Raw genomic sequence first — 21709 nt, 5'->3', positions numbered from 1 at the left:
ATGGTGCAAAAATTGGCAGTTAACCCTAAATAACGAAAAGTGTGAGGCATCCACATGAGTCCTAAAAGAAATCCGTTAAACTTCGATTACACGATAAATCAGTCAAACCTAAAGGCCATAAATCCAACTAAATACCTAGGAATTATAATTACGACCAACATAAATTTGAATGAACAGATAGAAAATGTTGTGGTGAAGACTAACCAAAGACTGCAGTTGGCAGGGTACTTAGAAAATGTAACAGATCTACCAAAGAGACTACCTACACTACGCTTGTCCGGCCTCTGTTAGAATACTGCTGCGCAGTGTGGGATCCTTAGCAGATAGGATTGACGGAGTACATCGAAAAAGTTCAAAGAAGAGCAGTACGTTTTGTATCATCGCGAAATCTGGGAGAGAACGTCACTGAAATGATACAGGATTTTGGGTGGACATCATTAAAACAAAGGCCTTTTTCACTGCAGAGGAATCTTCTCACGAAATTTCAATAACCAATTTCCTCCTCCGAATGCGAAAATATTTTGTTGACGCCGACCAACATAGGGAGAAACGATTACAATAATAAAATAAGGGGAACTAGAGCTTGCACGGAAAGACATAGGTGTTCGTTTTTTCCGCGCGCTATACGAAATTGGAATAACAGAGAATTGTGAAGGTGGTTCGATGAACCCTCAACCACGCACTTAAATGTGATTTGGAATCTATCCACGTAGATGTAGATGTCGAACAACCAGTTGAACTCAGTCGCTGAAACTGCTAATGGAGTTGATGTCATTTCCAGCAGAGTGCTAAAAGCTCGTTCCCAACAAACAAGTAGGGTTCTCAGCGAGTACTAGCTCACTGAAACAGAGCATTTTTCTGGACTGGTGAAATATACTATTGTTAAACCATTCCATAAAAAGGAGGATAGGTCTGATACTAACTACTACTGCCCAATCTAACTACCGAGAGCTTTATCCAAAATTCTTGAAAAAGTAATGTATTCAAGAGTAGCCTCACATATTTGTAAAACTGAAGCACAAAAAAATGTCAGTTTCATTTCCAGAAAGGCTTTTCAATAGAAAATGCGATGTATGCTTTCAGTGATCAGATATTAAAAGATCTTAGTAACCGAACACCACCCATCGAGATTTCTTGTGATCTCTCAAAGGCTTTTGAATATGTGAATCATGAAATTCTTCTCGATAACTACTGTGGTAGAGGTCGGACAGTGTAAAAATGGTGTGATTCATATTTAACTGGAAGAATTAAGAATGTTAAAATTAACAGTACAGATAGTCTGCAAAAATTCGCGAAGCCCTCTGTCTGCGGTGGTGTCAACAACAGTGTCCCACAGGGTTTAGTCTTGTGTCCCTTATTGTTCTTAGTACATATTAATGACTTGCCATTCTATGTTTGTGAAAATGTAAAGCTAGTTCTTTTTGTTGACGATAAAAGTATAGCAATCACACTCAACAAATGATAATTAGCTTAGAAAATTGTGAATAATATTTTCGGAAAATTACTAGGTGGTTCTCTGTAAATGAACTCTCACTAAATTTTGAGAAAATACAGTACACCATTGATAAATATAGACTTTGAATTGAAGTCTGTTGCTAAGGCAGAATATTAAAAATTTCTGAGTGTGTGCACTGATAAGAAATTGAATTGGAAGAAACACATTGATGAGCTGCTGAAATGCTTGAGCTCAGGTACTTATGCTGTTAGGTTTAATGCAAATTTTTGTGATATGCATATCAGTAAATTACCTACTATGTCTATTTTCATTCACTGTTTTCATGTGGCATCATATTTTGGGTAATTCATCGTCAGGAGAAAATGTATTCATTGCACAAAAGCGTGTAATCACAGTAATAGATGGAGCCCATCTGAGATCACATGGCAGATACTTATTTAAGGGACTAGGGATATTCGCAGTATCTTCACAATACATACATTCACTTATAAAATTTGTTGTTAATAACACATCCCAGTTCACAAATAATAGCAAAGTGCATAGCTACAACGCTAGAAGAAAGGATGATGTTCACTGCTCTGGGTCATATCTGACTTTGGCACAGTAGGGGTGAATTATGCTACCTCAAAACTCTTTGATCATTTACCAAATAGCATTAAAAGTCTGACAGATAGCAAACCAGCATTTAAAAACATATTAAAATAATTTCTGAATGAAGCTCCTTCTACCCAATGGATGACTTTTTAGGTATGAAGTAGTAATTGTAAAAAAAAAATTTTTTAATAAAACAAAAATTTAATTATATTGTGTAAAGACACATTCTCTTAAACTGATACGTTTCACATAATTACGAAATGTCGTATTCATGATCTATGGAATAAGTGTTAATGTAATACAACAAAACTTGGATCACACTGAAATAGGGCAAGGTGCTTTGGGGGATCGGCGTCGAGTATGGGGCGCAATCATTCTGTACTTTCTAGATGAATTTCGTACTTTTTACTTCGTTATAAAAACTCACATATTAAAAAATTATTTAAATAGGTATTTCCTGATTTTTTGACTTGTGTCCGCGTGAAATTTGAATCATACTTCAGTGAAACCAGCGGTTAATTATCCGATGGTGTCATCCAGTGGTGTTCATATCTTAGAGTCCACATAGTCGGAACACGTCTGTTAGACAGTGTTATCCGCTGTCCTAATGATATTTTTCTTGGACGTCAGTCGTGGAGGAGGAGGGTAGTGAGCATATAATGGGTGTTTATCGGAGGTAGATACTTTATACTTTCTCTCCATACAGCCATCTCACGCCAGATGTCTGGAGGAGAAATTCCAGCTAAATAGTAATATTTATGCCGCGCTTTATGTTTCGGACATCCAGTATTAATCTACATGACTCATTAACAGCAATACCTACTTCTTTTGTGTGGGCAAAATTATACCACAAAGGCCTAGCATATTCACCTGCAACGTAACACAAAGATAAAGCTTTAGTCCTAACTGCTTTTTCTGCAGCACCACAGGATGTTGCCGAAATTTTACGCAGTATGTTAATTTTGCAGGTGCTTTTTGGTTTACATTCAGACATTGCTGCTTGAAAGTCAGTGTATGGTCACGAATGAGCCCAGGATATTTGGGCTACAAACTGTGTTTCAGCTGCACTCCTCTCCAAGTCAACTGTAGTTCCACGATGAATTTTGCATGAAGTTTATATTATACTTATAGAGGTACAATTGACATGTTATTAAAATTCTCTTATGCAATATAGTCAAAAAATCTCATGAGGGATTAGACACAGAGAATTTTGTAGAAATCTCTTACACAATTTCTGAATAAAAATTACATGTATTACTTTTTTTAAATTATTTTTTTTAATTTCATAAAAAAGTTGAATATACGTAACCCAAGTACACTACTGGCCATTAAAATTGCTACACCACAAAGATGACGTGCTACAGACGCGAAGCTTAACCGGCGGGAAGAAGATGGTGTGATATGTAAATAATTAGCTTTTCAGAGAATTCACACAAGGTTGGCGCCGGTCGCGACACCTACAACGTGCTGACAAAAGGAACGTTTCCAACCGATTTCTCATACACAAACAGCAGTTGACCGGCGTTGCCTGGTGAAACGTTGTTGTGATGCCTCGTATAAAGAGGAGAAATGCGTACCATCCTGTTTCCTACTTTGACAAAGGTCAGATTGTAGCCTATCGCGATTGCGGTTTATCGTATCGCGACATTGCTGCTCGCGTAGGTTGAGATCCAATGACTGTTAGCAGAATATGGAATCGGTGGGTTCAGGAGGATAATACGGAACGCCGTGCTGGATCCCAACGGCCTCGTATCACTAGCAGTCGAGATGACAGGCATCTTATCCGCATGGCTGTAACGGATCGTGCAGCCACGTCTCGATTCCTGAGTCAACAGATGGGGACGTTTGCAAGATAACAACCATCTGCACGAACAATTCGACGACGTTTGCAGCAGCATGGACTATCAGCTCGGAGACCATGGCTGCGGTTACGCTTAACGCTGCAGCTGGGTGCACGAATGGCAAAACGTCATTTGTTCGGATGAATCCAGGTTATGTTTACAGCATCATGATGGTCGCATCCGCGTTTGGCGACATCGCAGTGAACGCACATTGGAAGCGTGTATTCGTGATCGCCATACTGGCGTATCACCCGGCGTGATTGTATGGGGTGCCCTTGGTTACACGTTTCGGTCACCTCTTGTTCGCATTGACGGCACTTTGAACAGTGGACGTTATATTTCAGATGTGTTACGACCCGTGGCCCTACCCTTCATTCGATCCCTGCGAAACCCTACATTTCAGCAGGATAATCCACGACCGTATGTTGCAGGTCCTGTACGGGCCTTTCTGGATACAGAAAATGTTCGACTGCTGCCCTGGCCAGCACATTGAAAACGTCTGGTCAATGGTGGCCGAGCAACTGGCTCGTCACTATATGCCGGTCACTACTCTTGATGAACTGTGGTATCGTGTTGAAGCTGCATGGACAGCTGTACCTGTACACGCCATCCAAGCTCTGTTTGACTCAATGCCCAGGCGTATCAAGGCAGTTATTACGGCCAGAGGACGTTGTTCTGGGTACTGATTTCTCTGGATTTATGCGCCCAAATTGCGTGAAAATGTAATCACATGTCAGTTCTAGTATAATATATTTGTCCAATGAATACACGTTTATCAACTGCATTTCTTCTTGGTGTAGCAATTTTAATGGCCAGTAGTGTAACTCAACAGTAAATGTGTTAATTTCATGTAAAGCGTGGTATATAAAATTTCTTTGCTGTATCTTCAGATTTGTGGATTGGTGCATTTTGTAAATAGTGTGCGTTTTTCATGAACATCCCTGTTCAAAGGTCTCAGTCTGGGAACAGAGGGAGGGATCGTCAGCATAAATGAAAATTGTTGTATTATTTGGCAGAGGTCAACTGTTGGTAGAAGTATTAAATAACAGAGCCAAAACACACTACCATTATGGTGTAGAACGCAAGATTAACTGCAGGTCTCGCTATAGCCGGCAAGGGTAAGCCTGTGTTCAAACGTCGGAGGAAGACGGGAGCATACCTTGTGAAGCACTGTGATGTGCTGTACAAAACAGGCTTTGAGTTGAGGTCATTTAGCGTTACTTATTAAATCCGCGTCGCACATCAGACACTGGGTACCGCTTTGTGTGGTGCAAATTACACCCCATTACCTCTGTCACAGGAAGTAGTGTTAGTAGTAACGCAACGGGTCGTTATGGACAACCAATTTCGTTAAACTTGTGACAGCAGCTGTTAACGTAGATCTGTGTCATGAGTCTCAGACATGTCAAGATGAGAAACACTTGCCAAATACCTCTTTAAGTTGTTGTAGAATAGAGGTAATAAGTTCTTCCGGAGCAGTGCCGTATCAAAGAGCACCTTTCTCAAAGTAAAAGGAAAATTCTTGAGGAGAGTACAATGTAGACCTAAATGGATCGTCAGAGATGAATAGAGCTTTATTACGATAAGATCTAAAGGAAACTGGAGCGTTAAAGAGAAGCAGTAATGGGTTCCGTGTAAGAATCAACATTGCGCAGAAACTACTGAACAGATCGACTTTTTAAATATTTGGCTCGAGTTACTTGAAAAAAAAAAAACATACAGCGTGGGATTAAAATGTATCAAATAAGCTAAATACGGTGGATGTTTTTTCCTACAAATTACAATTGTACCAGCCACAAGCAGCAGGCACCCGAATTGCTTCATAGCTTCTCACAAAACAAATTATAATTTTCTAGGGACTGATTACTCCGTTAATATTTTATTTTGATTCATACCACACACTATATCAACCGGTGCGTTTGTTTTAATTAAAACAGTATATCATCATAAAGAGGGAACTCTTACAGCTACCCGTCGTCTACGTTATATTATTAGCTTGTACAGGTAACTTGTGATGAGTGTTGAATATTTGATGAAAGCATTTTTATAGCCATCAGTTGTAAACATTCAATTTCATTCTTTACCGGTTTCGGTTTTACAGAGATCGTCACTGGAAGGCAGGCAGTGCATCAGATGGATCAAAAAAGCAAGTTTCTCACATAAGACTCATTACCATACCATGAGAAAAATACTGAGTAACCAACGAAAGGATAACGTTCTACGAATCTGGGTGTGTCACGTCAGAAGTTTGAACGTGGTAGAGAAGCTAAAAGATCTGGAAAAAGAAATGCTAAGGCTCAATCTTCTATAAAAAGCGTTTGACAATATCAAATGATGCAAGATCGAAATTCTCAGAAAAATAGGGGTATTTTTTAGGGATCGACAGGTGATATACAATACGTACAAGAGCCAAGAGGGTACAATGAGAGTGGAAGATCAGGAACGAAGTGCTAGGATTAAAAATGGTAATTCTTCCAGTCTACATGTGGCATAACAACAAACCAGTGCTTAACAGTATTGGTTAAAAACAGTCTTAGTTGCAATTTTAGATTTTATATTTTTCAACAACGCATTTTGCCTTATTTAGGCATCTTCAGGTTATCTTAATTTGGTATTTCTTAATTATTTCTTAAGAATCCTTTAGTCAGTGTAGCCAAAGGGCATCGTCGAAGGCGATGTTGGCCTCATATATTCGACGATGCCGTTTGGCTACACTGACTAAAGGATTGTTAAGAAATACCAAATTAAGATAACCTCAAGATGCCTAAATAAGGCGAAAAGCGTCGTTGAAAAACAAATTGAAAAACAAAAAAAAACTAAAATTGCAACCAAGACTGTTTTTAACCAATACTATTAAAAATGGTGTAAGACAGGGATATAGTCTTTCGGCCCTACTATTCAATCTATATATCGAAGAAATAATGAGGAACATAAAAGAAAGATTCGAGAGTGAAACGAAAATTCAAGGTGAAAGGATATCAGTGACAAGATACGGTGATGACATTGCTATCCTCAGTGAAAGTGTAGAAGAATCACAGGATCTGCTGAATGGAATAAACAGCCTACTGAGCGCAGAATATGGACTGAGAGTAAATCGAAGAAAGCTGAAAGTAATAATAAATAGCAGAAACTAGGACAGCGAGAAACTGACACTCTGGACTGGTGATCTCGAAGTAGGTGAACTTAAGGAAGTCTGCTATCTAGGAAACAAAATAACACATGACGGACACAGCAAAGAAGACATAAAAAGCAGACTAGCAGTGGCAAAAAGAGAATTCCTGGCTAAGACAAGTCTACTAATATCAGACATACGCCTTTATTTGAGGAATAAATTTCGAAGAATGTACGTTTGGAGCACAGCATTGGATGGTAGTGAAACATGGACCGTGGGAAAACCGAAACAAAAGAGAATTGAAGCACTTGAGATGCGGTGCTAAAGAAAAATGTTGAAAATTAGTTGGACTGATAGTGTGTTCTCACCTGTAGGTTATGAACGAAGTATCGCTTTGTTAAAAAGAAGTCTACAGGTACCACATGTTGTACGGTGGACCATATTTTGATTGTACAAGAGGTGGGATTCTTTCTGCACGTAGGTCAGATTGCATAGTGCTAGGCTGGAAATTTAGATTGCTGAAGGTGTATTGACCTTACATTTTATATTGGACAACATAACCGTCGAGATAAGATAGACTTACAGAGTCAGGCTGGTATCCCACCGCTGTCTGGGGCGTCTCCAACCACGTCTTTGCTGGTCACTGGGGCTCAGTTCGAAACGAGACTCATGACTGAAGACATTTCTACTCCAGTCAATGAGATTCGATGCCAAAGATGTGTCTGGAGACGCACCGGATAGCGGTAGAACACCAACTTCACTCTCGCCCGCCATACTGACTGACAACCAGGAGTGATGCTCTGGGATGCCATTTCATTTCATAGCAGGACCCTTTTGGCTGTCATCCTCAGCACCCTTACAGCGCAACAGTACGTCGGCTATACGCCCCGTTTTGCTGTCATTTATGACAAGCCATTCTGGGCCTAAACTTCAGCAAGGTAATACCCTGGCAACCGGCGAGAGTTTCTACAGCTTGTCTTCATTCTTGCCAAAACCCTACCCTTGGACGGGAAGATCGTCGGATGTCTCCCTTATCGAGAAAGTTTGTATCATTGTGGGCAGGGCGCTCCAGCCATCCCTGGATTTTGACGCTCTAGCGCGCCTAATGGACAGAATTTGGCACGACATCTCTCAGGAGTACATCCAACAACTATGTCAATCGACGCCAAGCAGAATAACTGCTTGCATTAGGGACAGAGGTGGACCAACAAGTTACTGACTTGCTCAATTTGTGTAGCTCATTCTCTTGAATAAGTCATCCACTTTTTGTGGAGTTGTAATGCTTTGTTTCTGCACGCACGTCACATCTACCGATTCGGATAAATCCTTTGTGGTACGTCCTTTTTTTCCTCTATAGTATATATTCACATATTAAAATTAAAAGGTTACCAAAGACTCAATAAACATTTTAAATAGCGCTGAAGGCTCCAGGAGATACATTAGAATTTCTGTAATACAAGCCATCTGATATACCTCAGTCTTAGCGACAGGTGTGATGGCACAAAGGTCCACAATGTAATGTAATGTGCCAAGTGCTCTATTTCTCACAAGCCTCAGAGAGGTCAGTACAAGATGAATCACATGTGGTCAATGGTGTGACTCCCAAGTGATGCTGACAGATCTGCCCCTACATGCCTGTACAGTATTTCATTAAGCGTACCGTAACTAATAGCATCTCGCAGATCATATTCAATATGCAGTTCTAAAACAAGCACTGTCACTCAAGAAGATGTGTTTTCGTTTTTACCTTTTTGTTGTTGTTGTTGTGGTCTTCAGTCCTGAGAGTGGTTTGATGCAGCTCTCCATGCTACTCTATCCTGTGCAAGCTTCTTCATCTCCCAGTACCTACTGCAGCCTACATCCTTCTGAATCTGTTTCGTGTATTCATCTCTTGGTCTCCCTCTACGATTTTTACCCTCCACGCTGCCCTCAAATACTAAATTGGTGATCCCTTGATGCTTCAGAACATGTCCTACCAACCGATCCCTTCTTCTAGTCAAGTTGTGCCACAAACTTCTCTCCAATCCTATTCAATACCTCCTCATTAGTTATGTGATCTACCCATATAATCTTCAGCATTCTTCTGTAGCACCACATTTCGAAAGCTTTTAATCTCTTCTTGTCTAAATTATTTATCGTCCATGTTTCACTCCATACAAATATTTTCAGAAATGACTTTCTGACACTTAAATCTATACTTGATGTTAACAAATTTCTCTTCTTCAGAAACGCTTTCCTTGCCATTGCCAGTCTACATTTTATATCCTCTCTACTTCGACCATCATCATTTATTTTGCTCCTCAAATAACAAAACTCCTTTACTACTTTAAGTGTCTCATTTCCTAATCTAATTCCCTCAGCATCACCCGACTTAATTCGACTGCATTCCATTATCCTCGTTTTGCTTTTTACCCTTCGTATAATACGCACTAGGCCATAAAGGAAAACCAAAAGAAATACCTTTTAACTCCGAAAATGAAAACCTTCAACGTTTGTCAGTCAACCCCTCCTTCGCCTGGCATCTTCCTCAAAACCTCACGGCGAGGACGAAAATAGCTGATATCTTGTGACGTCAGTCGGCGATGGAAATCAGAGAAATCAGGTTGCTGTCAGCGGATGTCCTACCGAAATTTCCATTTCCGCTCTCTGCCCCCATTCCACTCGCCCTCCATCGCAGTCGTCTACTTCACAACAGCGTTAGTAAAGCTTCGCAGCTACGTTTCAGTACGCCTATTGCACAATGAAGCATGATCTATCCGTTTGTGGAGTTTTAGCTGAGGGATGCGGTTTGAAAGTGTTTTAAGTACAATTTTGGTATTACGAGTTCTTAAAAAAGGCGGTTGACACCTGATAATGATGATTATATAATGTGCTTAAAGCCTGAGTATGTGTGTGCACGTTTCGTTCACTCAATGTCGAGCTTTGAAAATTTCCTACATCTGTTGCATAGTTTCTATCTAAATTATTTTGAAAAAAGACATATTGAGTGTTGTGAATTAACTTTATCAACTGTTAGCCATGTGACATCCTTGGTCTAAAATTTCTGTCCATTAGTTGCAGTTAAGTCCAACTGTTCATTGTTTTCGACTGTGACACTGCCGTCTTGTTGCAATGCAATGTCATTTGCATTAGATGCTGATTCACTATTTTCGTGATCACTACCGTTAGTATTAATTTCCTCATTGACACTTGATTCCACTTTTACTGTCAATAAAATGTACACACTGTAATTGAATTACTGGAATATAACAGAAACTCAGTAGTTGTAGAAAATTTCAGTCGTGATATACGTTCCCGACTAGATGGTTTCTAATTATTGTCGCTGTTACGCATATGATTGTTTACTACCGCAATGAAAAATCACCTCCCGGGTTCGATTCCCGGCGGGGTCAGGGATTTTCTCTGCCTCGTGATGGCTGGTTGTTGTGTGATGTCCTTAGGTTAGTTAGGTTTAAGTAGTTCTAAGTTCTAGGGGACTGATGACCTAAGATGTTAAGTCCCATAGTGCTCCGAGCCATTTGAACCATTTTTTTTTAAAAAATCACCTTTACCATAAATACTCTTTCTAGAAAAAGGATTTTGAGCAGGATAAGGATCTGGGTACTGTGGCGATAAAGCTTTTGCGTACTATGATCAAAGAAATATTCTTGATCTTACCTGTGGTTGACGTTCTTCTTTCTACATTCCGTAATGTTCAGTTTCTTCACATTCTCCTTTTCTCATTGTATCCTCATTGTTCAATATAAGGAGCAACGACAAAATACAAGTCGTTTTTCAACAATCACTGTTACAATTACTTTACTTTGTACTTACGATCCGAAGATTGTGGGATCTGATCTCTGTTCGGTCACCAGTGCATTTTATTCTATTTTTTACTACTGGCTGGAGAATGACTTAGAGCTTTTGAATTGGTAATGTTTCCTGACTTTTAACTGCCGAAGCATAAATGGAAGTTAATGAAGTGCTTTTACGGCCGGCAGCCGAACAGACGCCATCAAACATATCTGAAATAAACTTTCTAGGAAATTTCATAGTAAATGTTCTTAGCTATATTGTCTCCTCAGTGGAAAGCTTTACCTCTTCTTTCTGCTGCGACGGTCGTCTCGAACACAGCCGCCGCAGAAGTTAGTAATTGCTGATCCTGTCGTCAAATGAAAGAAACACGTATTTCTATGCGGTGAGATGAACTGTTTGCCAAATAGACAGGCACTGCAATTCACTTCGTGGTATTTATATTAAGCCAAAATCCAATATTATTTTCAGAAGTGTTACAATGGGAAGACCGATGAAATGTTTGCGTCCTTTCTTGATCAAGACACATCTCAGACTCCTCTCTTTTCGTCGACGAAAAAAAAGTGACATTCACATCTCTATCATTCATCCATCAACATCTCTGCTGCAACGCATTGCTTCCTTTTTTATCGTATGTATACTCTTTGGAAACATCTAGCGAGAGCCATTGCGGATATTCGAAAAAAAACGTCTGAACTGATATGAAACAATTAATTAATGAATGCGAACACATCGGAAGTTTACTTAATCTACAGAAGGAAATTAATGCCATTTTTACAGGTCAGGTGAGAAAGAATAAGGGGAAACAAGGGTGAATATAAAGGGACACCTGCTTTGTCTTAGGTACCAACAATCAAACGTTTCTTAGAAAGTGACTGTCTGTCAAAGTTTTCATGCTGCTTCATCAGTTCATGTGCTGCATTAAACCAAGTTTCGAATGTTTGCGATCCATGTTCAAATCCAGTAGTGTTTATTTTGTCACTGAAGTATGTAATGGCAATATTTTCCGCAAGATCCAGAAATGCTATGGGATTACTGACAAAAGACATAAGCGTTTCGAATCTTATTAAACGAAGACTTTATCAGCATTAATCTTATGTAGCCTTATATAATTAACATCAATTGAAAATGAAAGACGTATAAATTCTAATATTTCATTGTTTGCTTTCATTTTTTACTTTACACTTCAAGAAAACTAATGCAGTCTCTAGGGTGATATGTCATAAAATATTCAAAGCATAAAAATTCAGAACTCGTGTGAGTGCACATATACCACAGTCAGATTTTTAGTGTGAATATCATTAGCATAAACAACCTCGTTAACGTTGGTGAATACCTCGTACTCTAGCGATAATTTCGCGGCAAATCAAGCGTATCAAAGCATTTTCTCGAAAGGTGGAGCCTGCGACTGATTACGGATGCAGGCGTGTATTTCATTAATTACATCGCTTTTACTTATGATTTACGTTTTTTGAACGGTGAAAAAAAAGGTGGATTATATTCGTCCATTACAGAAGTGCCCTAGGCAATGCAATTAGTAGGAATTGCAGGCAGCGAAGGCGAATGGAAGCAGGCGAAACTGAAGAAATGGAAAAAGAAATCATCTTCAGAAGGATTGACTACGGATATAGAAAAGTCAGAACACTCCTCGGTGAAATTAAAAGCAGAGGTGGTGACTAAGAGTGAAATAGGAATTCCACTGTTAAACGCAGAAGGATGAGCAGATAAATGGAAAGAGTACAGTGAAGGCGTTCGACAGTGTGAAACAGTGCAAATTATTCGAAGTTCTGAGGAATATAGGAGCAATCTACGGAGAAAGAAGAGTCACAGGAATGATATAAAATTATGTTTGCCAGATTAAATTGACAAAATTACCATATATTGTCAGACGAAAGAATTTTGTGAGCTTAGCAATCATTAAAAATTATATTTATTATTGCTAGTTTCAGCTTTCAAAAAAATTTTGTTGCCTTTAATTATTGTGGGAAAGATCGTTCCACGTTGGAACTTCAAATTACAACGAATTCATAATAACTCTGCTTTCACCATACGGTCACTCAGTTTGCTTCTAGTGTTAGACCACGAATGATTCACGAGACTGAAGGCACTTTCCGTAGAGGCTTTGCTGTATGGCACCCCCATTCTTCTTTTGACAATTTTTCAACTCAGTAAATAATTTGGTGCTATGAAATGAATTCTAAAAATACCAAATCAATCGTACTTCGATACTGAACACCGAACATGGGTTTGGAATACCGAACAGTTCGGTAAAAAACCGAACACCTGGCCACACTGTTTACATGGACAAGAACCAAGACGGATCAATGAAATTGGAAGACCACGAACGAAGTGTTCAGATTAAAAGGGGTGTAAGACAGGGATACAGCCTTTCGCCCCTGTTGTTCAATATATAGATCGAAGAAGCAATAAGAGAAACAAAAGAAAGTTTCAAGAATGGAATTAAAATTCGTGGTGAAAGGATATTAATGATAAGATTCGTTGATGACATTGCTGTCCTCCGTGAAAGTGAAAAAGAATGCAGGATCTGTCGAATTTTGTGAACAGTCTAATGAGTACAGAATATGGATTGAGAGTAAACGGGACATAAACTACTGAGAAGTTAAAAATGGGAACAATGAGAAACTTAACTTCAAACTTGCTGGTGAGGAAGTAGATTAAGTTAAGGAGTTCTGCTGACTTGAAATCAAAATAATCCTTGACGGACGGAGACAGCACGATTTAAAATGCAGACTTGCACTGGCATAAAACCACATTCCTGGCTGAGAGAAGTCTACTGGTATCAAACATAAGCCTTAATTTAAGGATGAAATCCTTGAAAGTACAAGTCTGGAGCACGGCATTGTATGGTAATGCGAGATGGACTGTGGAAAATCCGGAGCAGACGAGAGTCGAAGCGTTTGTGATGTGGTTCTACAGAAGAACGTTGAAACCCAGTTGGACTGATAAGATAAGGAATGGGGAGGTTCCTTGCAGAATCGGCAAAAACAGGAATATATGGAAAACACTGACAAGAAGAAGAGACAGAATAATAAGACATGCGCTAAGGCATCAGAGATTAACTCCGTGGTTCTAAAGGGAGCTGTAGAGGGTAGAAAATGCAGAGGAAAGTGCTACTCTGAAAAGAGGTTGGCGCAGGAGAGAAATTGCGGCGGAGCGCATTTAATCTGCGCGAAGACCGAGGATTCAAAAAGAATGGAAAGGTCATTTAGGCTCAGTCGTAGATATAACAGGCGGCACACTTCTGTTTATTGGTAGGATACTGAAAAAACCGCAGTCATACTATAAAGGACTTTTGCTTCATAATACTCGTACGATCAATCCTAAAAAATGCTCGTGTGTGTGGACCCCTCAGTAAATAGGCGTAACAGGGCGTACTGAACGTACAAAAAGAAGGACTACGCGAATGGTCACAGATTTGTGTGACCTACATGAGAGCGTGTCGGAAATGTTGGAAAACGTGAGCTACCAGACGCATATTCGCCCGCCATATCGCGAAAGTCTGCTTCAAAAGTTTCAGGTATCGGTGTTAAGCGAGGAATGCAGGAGTTTACTGCAGCCCTCTACGTATCGTTCCCGCAGGGACAGCGACGACACTGTTAGACTAATTACAGGAAGCACAGGAGCATTTGAAATGTAAATGGAACGGCGAGAAACATTCATACGTGTTACAATAAGAATGCTCTGAAATACAGTTCCCAGTTTGCAGAGTATGCACGAGGATGTAGATGTAGGCGGTGTTGTATTGTATTTTTAATAGGCGTAGTTTTCTGCTTTTGGCTGTAGAAGTTTTTATTCCGCTATTGTAGTGCGTAAATGAGACTGTTCTATTTTAACCTTCACGTGGATAGCATACGTTTAGGCGTTATATTACTCATGTCAGTAATCACAGCTGTTGTCTCAATTGCCACAAAGTGGAACAATCGTAAAAGGGTTCTATTATTCTTAACTTCCGTGTATTTCTGGGCAGTGACATGTTATCAAGTATTTATGTTTCACAATGGCTCCCGCGCCCGGGTTCCCGGGTTCGATTCCCGGCGGGGTCAGGGATTTTTTCTGCCTCGTGATGACTGGGTGTTGTGTGATGTCCTTAGGTTAGTTAGGTTTAAGTAGTTCTAAGTTCTAGAGGACTGATGACCATCGGTGTTAAGTCCCATAGTGCTCAGAGCCATTTTTTCACAATGGCGTAACGTCGATATTGCAATAGCAAAATAAAAACATGTACACCGAGGCGTGATACCCTACTAAGATCAAACCTCCATCGGCGCATCAACCTTAATAATTTTTGACAATTTGCGTAATTTTGAACCTAGGCCTGCCAAATTTGATAAATTATTAATCTGGTACTTAGCTAGTATTATGTTGGCTTCGTTGCCTTCTTCACGGTATGACTGTTGTATTGAGTTTTTGCTGTGCAAAGAAGTGTGGAACTTCCCAGAATCGTAACAATTTAACGAATTACTTTAACTACTAAATAATAAAAGTTCATTAACTTTAGCTTCTGTACTTTTAAACACTCAGACCAACCGTTCACAATAATCATTCAACTTTGAAGGTAATATCATTTCTATCTACTCACAAGAGCTACAAAATTGCAACTATTCCCTACGACTGCACACAAACACACGTCTAACTTTATATCGTCTGTTCCCGCCACGCGCGTCAGATCAGAGATTAAAAGTGGAGACAAAGCCTCTAACCATTTACGCTGCTGGCAACTAAAGTATTTAAATTGACTTTACACATATTTTTTACGTAAATTACGAAATTTAATGAAAAGATTGTTGTAAATAAATTTGCAAAATTTACTTAGGTTTATATCTTGATAACTAACTTAGAAATTATTCTATTCATATCGAATAAAAGCAGAATTCACAAAAAGTATCGTTTAAATAGAAATCGAGTTACATAAAATTATTATTTGTAAATCGAGTGATCTATATCCGAGGGTTCCTAATATAAGTTGGACCTGACGATATCGCAACATCTAAAAACAGAAAATCGTGTTCTTTAAACAATTCATACAGGCTGCAGACCACATTACAAAAAATTAATGTAATGCGACTGGCTGCAGTTTAAGTTGAAAAGCTTGACACAGAAAGTCAACGTGTTCACTTTTCCTACTTTCACAACTCAATAAAACCGGTTTAATGCAATTTATATCCTGACTTATGTATCTGGTTCTTGATGTAGGTGTAAGTTGCTCATTACATAAGACGTAACGGGAAAGAGGGGGACGCCTTTGTTGGTGTTGGACGTGTGCCCTTTCTGCAGTACACTGGATCTTCAAATTAAATTTAGGGTTAGATTAAAACAGAATTGTATATATAAACGTATTTCGTTGTAATAATATTGTTTGTTGAGACGAGATACTGGCAGAAGTAAAGCTGTGAGAACGGGGCGTGAGTCGTGCTTGGGTAGCTCAGTTGGTAGAGCACTTGCCCGCGAAAGGCAAAGGTCGCGAGTTCGAGTCTCGGTCCGGCACACAGTTTTAATCTTCCAAGAAGTTTAATATTGTTTGTTACATATTTCTGAATAATATTTGGCGTTTTGCCTGTTTGCATTAGTCAGTCATATTCATCTACATCGAGAGATGCCGTTGTTGTCGGCCATGATGCGACTGAATTCCAAAACTGCATCTTGTCCTGATGGATATAGACAAAAGATTTCTTGCTATCATCCATTTCGTTTTTATTTATAGGTGGTACAGATATGTAGGCTTTCTTTGAAGGGAGTGTCAAAGCTTGTACAGCTTTTCTCAGCCTGCAACTGTCCATCACGTCAGCAATATCCGTGTGGCACGTAACATTACGCGGATTTGCAGTTGAAAAGGTCACCTCATGGTATTTTGAAACAATGAGAACGCTTTTCAGGTGTCTAGGAACGACTATACCATACGAATCATCCCTCAGGCAGTTTCCTTTATACAGTGCGCTCTAAAATCCCCCTTACAAACTTGCAGAACTTGTACACTCCTGGAAATGGAAAAAAGAACACATTGACACCGGTGTGGCAGACCCACCATACTTGCTCCGGACACTGCGAGAGGGCTGTACAAGCAATGATCACACGCACGGCACAGCGGACACACCAGGAACCGCAGTGTTGGCCGTCGAATGGCGCTAGCTGCGCAGCATTTGTGCACCGCCGCCGTCAGTGTCAGCCAGTTTGCCGTGGCATACGGAGCTCCATCGCAGTCTTTAACACTGGTAGCATGCTGCGACAGCGTGGACGTGAACCGTATGTGCAGTTGACGGACTTTGAGCGAGGGCGTATAGTGGGCATGCTGGAGGCCGGGTGGACGTACCGCCGAATTGCTCAACACGTGGGGCGTGAGGTCTCCACAGTACATCGATGTTGTCGCCAGTGGTCGGCGGAAGGTGCACGTGCCCGTCGACCTGGGACCGGACCGCAGCGACGCACGGATGCACGCCAAGACCGTAGGATCCTACGCAGTGCCGTAGGGGACCGCACCGCCACTTCCCAGCAAATTAGGGACACTGTTGCTCCTGGGGTATCGGCGAGGACCATTCGCAACCGTCTCCATGAAGCTGGGCTACGGTCCCGCACACCGTTAGGCCGTCTTCCGCTCACGCCGTCTTCCGTGCAGCCCGCCTCCAGTGGTGTCGCGACAGGCGTGAATGGAGGGACGAATGGAGACGTGTCGTCTTCAGCGATGAGAGTCGCTTCTGCCTTGGTGCCAATGATGGTCGTATGCGTGTTTGGCGCCGTGCAGGTGAGCGCCACAATCAGGACTGCATACGACCGAGGCACACAGGGCCAACACCCGGCATCATGGTGTGGGGAGCGATCTCCTACACTGGCCGTACACCACTGGTGATCGTCGAGGGGACACTGAATAGTGCACGGTACATCCAAACCGTCATCGAACCCATCGTTCTACCATTCCTAGACCGGCAAGGGAACTTGCTGTTCCAACAGGACAATGCACGTCCGCATGTATCCCGTGCCACCCAACGTGCTCTAGAAGGTGTAAGTCAACAACCCTGGCCAGCAAGATCTCCGGATCTGTCCCCCATTGAGCATGTTTGGGACTGGATGAAGCGTCGTCTCACGCGGTCTGCACGTCCAGCACGAACGCTGGTCCAACTGAGGCGCCAGGTGGAAATGGCATGGCAAGCCGTTCCACAGGACTACATCCAGCATCTCTACGATCGTCTCCATGGGAGAATAGCAGCCTGCATTGCTGCGAAAGGTGGATATACACTGTACTAGTGCCGACATTGTGCATGCTCTGTTGCCTGTGTCTATGTGCCTGTGGTTCTGTCAGTGTGATCATGTGATGTATCTGACCCCAGGAATGTGTCAATAAAGTTTCCCCTTCGTGGGACAATGAATTCACGGTGTTCTTATTTCAATTTCCAGGAGTGTAGATGGGATTGAATAGACAGCGTTTTCAATCGGAACCCATGTCCGCAAACGAACCGTTTCCGTGCTACAGCTGTTTGAAAACATGTTTGCTAGGTAGGTATGCAACAGGGTAGTCACGGTGGAGGGTGCTTACGTCGGATCAGCTGATATCATTTGACGTCTGCCCTACCTATCCGACCTGGTTCGAGCCTTATTCCCTCGTGTGTGGCGGTTAGAGCAACATGGTTGAGTACACGTTGCAAAATACACCAACACGATCCTACTGTATGACATAGTTCACGACAGTGGAAGAGCTGTTCGTCGCCTTTATCAAAATCGTTACGCAGAACGTCTGGCTCCATTGCATACCCTTTCCGCCAGAATTACGGAAAGGGCACCTTCCCCGTCGCTGGCGTGACTGTGGTACTCCAAGGGGACACTGCAAACCCAAATCGGGAGAGGCCTTACTGCATCATATTGAAGGGAACCCGTCAACGAGTACTTCGGTCCGGTTTCTTTAGTTATTAATGAGTGGTATTGAAAAACTACTGATGTACTCTGTCACGTCTAATAAATTATTTGTAAAAGTGGTCGCGTTACCAACGTGTTTTCAAATGGATGTAGCACGGAAATGGACGTGGGATCCAATTCAAAATATTGTCTACTCAGTCCCTCTACGAAGTCATAAAAAGTTTGTAATGGGACTTTTAGAGCACCCTATAGAAATGGAGGGCAAAATATAGTCTACTCAGTCCCTCTACAAAGTCATAAAAAGTAATCGATAAAAAATCCACTTTCATCTGAACAATGGAAAACTTATCATATTTTGACGAATGTTTTATGAGTTCAACAATGCCGTCCATTGTAGAGTATCTTTCCTCCTTCCACCTAGTTTCCCACCTGCGACAAACAGAAAACTGAAGGCGTTGCCAGGCACTTTCTGTCCTTTGAGCAGCTTTCCTGTTTGCAGTAAACAATGCATTGAACCGCTTGGATCATAATCGAGAGAAAACGGAAATTTATAAATTTCGGACTAGTAGCCTTTTTATAGTAAGTGATTCACCTGATTAATCTGCCCTACGAGGCCGTTATAGAGCTGGCCGCAAAATTTCCGCCTCTACCGAGTTTTTTTTATTATTTATTTATTAAAATTACAGAGTGATACACCACCTTGGTAACCGCAGTGGTTCGTTTGCTACTACAAACAAGCAATTTTCAGAATTTTAGTACGTTTGTTGTTTTTTGTATAATTCAATTGTTAATTAAAAAAGAGAAACAAAACAAAAAAACACAAGATACATGAAGTACAATTGGAAAAAAATACTATATTCTTAAGAAAGGAATGATACACGAACGGAAAGATTCAGATAGCTAAAGAAGTTCTTTTACCTAGCTATTTCAAGTGGAAGGGCTTCGATCTGTCTGGCTGAGTTAGCATATTCTATTCTTCTATAGCTACTACTATATGCATGTGTGCTGTGATAGTAACTTACGAGATTTTTGCTTAAGGTATGACAGAATCATTTGTTACTACAATTGATTCCTCCACTTAACCACGCCGTAAGCGGGAGAGGAGCCTTGGGAGATAACTTCAAGCCTCGTCTCCCCGAATGGCGCTTCTTATCTATGTTGTGCAGTTGTGTTTGTGTGTTTACGTCTTATTGTAGTGCGTATGTACGTTTATGCACAACTTCATAAAGTTCAAATGTTTTACAGTTTGCATCTTATACATTTCACAAATTACGCGTTTACATGTTTGAAAATAATGATCTGAAGAACTAAATACTTGTTTTGCTGGTCAAAAAAATGGTTCAAATGGCTCTGAGCACTATGGGAATTAACTGCTGTGATCATCAGTCCCCCTAGAACTTATAACTACTTAAACCTAACAAACGTAAGGACATCACACACATCCATGCCCGAGGCAGGATACGAACCTGCGACCATAGCGGTCGCGCGGTTCCAGACTGTAGCGCCTAGAACCGCTCGGCCACTCCGGCCGGCTTTTGCTTGTCCAAACAGGAAAATCCGTTGTTTTATTTCTGTAGGTAACTTACTTCTAAATTCCATGTTTGTATTACTTGTTGCAGTCGTGTGATTTGCTTCTGTATCGTATATGTATCTAGTGATATTGGAGTGTTCATGTCATCACTTGTTTCTATATATCCATCTGTTTCCATGTCAGTGTTTGAATCTCTGTTATTCCATACATCATATTGTGGTGTAGGGAGTGTTTCGGGGCGTGATCTTGTATATGGTCGTTGCTGGTTGTAAGTCTTGTGTAGCGCTCCTGACATTTCGTCACTGATGACGTTAAGCATGCTCCAGTTATCTAGGTCTCTTAAAGCTTGCCCTGTGTCTTCGATTTCTTACGTCGGCCTTACATTTTAGTGTTAGGTGTTCGTCGGATCCATATTGCTCACATTCACACATATCACTTTGGCAAAGGCCAAAGCGGTGCAAGTGTGTAGGGTAAGGGCCACGGCCCGTCAGGAAGTGTGCCGTACCGTGACTTGCGTCAACGTGTCTGAGCCTCGACCGTTCGCGGATGTTCGGGAAGAAGGAGGAAACCCGAGAGGTTTCCCATGCTTTTTGCCATTGAGGCTTAGCGGCTTTGCATCGCTCCTGTCACTTGTTAGGACGATATCGTTATAGGCATGAGTCATCGACAGATGTCACCAGCTGACATGGACCTGAGTTACAGAGCTGCCCTTAGTTGTACCAGTAGGCGGCAGAGGTCAGCAACTGATGGACAGTGCTAGCAGTCGTAGTCAAAACAATGTTACAATGTTATGTTTGATTAATATTTAATGTATTTGCATAATCATAATTGTTTTATATGTGTAGTAATTAGCCGTGTGTGTGTTGTATGCGTGAAGAAGAACAGAAGCAAATGAAAATTGTTTTGTTTATTCACGAAGTACCAGTTAAACTATACAGGGGATTTACTATAATTAAATGTGGAGTCAGTTTATTGTACTAATAAATCGTGAGTAGAACACACATTAATCGGTAATTTCAGAAGGCGTAATTTTATATTTGATACTTTTCTAAATTTATTTATTTAGCAATTGCCACGGAAAGAAATGTTTTACTATGATTGGTCATTAAAGTAAAGCGCGGGTTAGCGCGGGATAATACTGCAACCTGATTTGCTGTTTGTGATATCAGCCAATCAGAAAAATGCAGGCTCGCGCCAATCTATGCTGGGAACAAAGCCTTTGGTGTCATCTAGGAAGTCAGGGCTGAGGGTTCGAACTAGTGACAAATCATTGAAAGCAGCTCCGACGAAAGTACTGTAAAATCGGGGAAATATGCTAATTACGAGTTCGCGAAGTAGTACAAAGTGTATTTAAGTGAACGGTATAGTGGAAGTCGTGTGGAATTTCAGACGGAATATCAAAATTATTGCTTTTGGCTGTTAGTTACAACCGAGTGGCGTGTTGTGCTGTCTAAGACTGGAACAGGCATTACGTGTAGAGCAGAGGGCACAACATTTGAGCGAGCATTTTCATAACTAAACGA

The 21709-nt window shown here is 40.9% G+C and overlaps 1 protein-coding gene across 2 annotated transcripts in view; it reads left to right on the top strand.

The window, feature by feature from the left end:
* Positions 1-21709, top strand: part of LOC124802887 (NACHT domain- and WD repeat-containing protein 1) — a 598844-nt gene that overhangs the window by 386739 nt on the left and 190396 nt on the right. The window lies entirely within an intron of this gene.

This window comes from Schistocerca piceifrons, chromosome 6, assembly GCF_021461385.2.
Source record: "Schistocerca piceifrons isolate TAMUIC-IGC-003096 chromosome 6, iqSchPice1.1, whole genome shotgun sequence".
Classification (NCBI taxonomy): Eukaryota; Metazoa; Arthropoda; class Insecta; order Orthoptera; family Acrididae; genus Schistocerca; species Schistocerca piceifrons.
Note: the sequence above shows the minus strand (reverse complement) of the source record. Positions and strands in the feature narration are given on the sequence as shown.